The 922-nt window shown below is 39.4% G+C and overlaps 1 protein-coding gene across 4 annotated transcripts in view; it reads left to right on the top strand.

Annotated features, from left to right (window-relative positions):
- The window catches only part of col9a1c (collagen, type IX, alpha 1c), a 40,760-nt gene that overhangs the window by 28,304 nt on the left and 11,534 nt on the right, over positions 1–922 (top strand). The window lies entirely within an intron of this gene.

Raw genomic sequence — 922 nt, 5'->3', positions numbered from 1 at the left:
GGAGGAGGGTCTGGCTAGTCCATACAGCACTACGAGATGAGAGAAAACCAATCCCAAATCGTCTTGGGTGGCGCTAAGTGCCGGATGGAGCAACGGTGTTTTGTTAGTTTTGTTTTGGTGGAACGTGCACGTTCAAAAGTTGTTTTAGTCGTGCAAGAGGAAACTTTAAAAAAAAACAGAGAAAGAGAAAAGATTTGACAGCTGTCTGGATTTACCCTGCAGAGATCTGAGGAGCACTTAACCATAGTGCTCAGAAATCCACCGGAGGTTAGAACGCCAACACATTATCAGCCAGAAATGAACATCCAGCCGAACCTCCGGCGGCACCAGAGCATCCTCCACCCTTGTGTTCTGTCCCATTCGACCATGTATTTGTCGTCCTGAAAATCAACACTTTTTCAGATGTTTTTGTCTCTTTAATCAACAGTTTTGTCTCGTTTTTTTCAATGTTTTGGCCTCTTTTGTCTCGCTTAACGCTTCTCTTCACTACCATGTATAAACACCGCTAACACTTGTTACCAGTTTTACCTTTATTACATTTTTGGAATTCCTGGTCAGTAAACCTCATGTAGCCTATAGAAAATTACACCTAATTCTTAAATTATAAATGCAGAAATTATGAATTATTTAGACTCATAATAAATGAAGGATAATTACAGAAGGGTATATGTCAACGTTCAGTCTGGTTTTTAAACATTGACCCAAAAGTCAATGAAAGTAGAGATTCTATCTTTTGTTGTACTTGCAAAGCGCGATGTGTGGAATCAATCATCCATGTTATTTTTGCGTTATTGAATTTAGAAACACTTATTTCTGATACATACTACCGGTCAAAAGTTTGGGGTCACTTACAAATTTCCATTCCACTCCATTATAGATAGAAGACCAGCTGATCTGAGTGTGTGTGTGTGTGTGTGTGTGT

This window comes from Etheostoma spectabile, chromosome 14 (assembly GCF_008692095.1).
Source record: "Etheostoma spectabile isolate EspeVRDwgs_2016 chromosome 14, UIUC_Espe_1.0, whole genome shotgun sequence".
NCBI classification, from domain to species: domain Eukaryota; kingdom Metazoa; phylum Chordata; class Actinopteri; order Perciformes; family Percidae; genus Etheostoma; species Etheostoma spectabile.
This window is presented reverse-complemented; position numbering and strand designations above follow the sequence as displayed.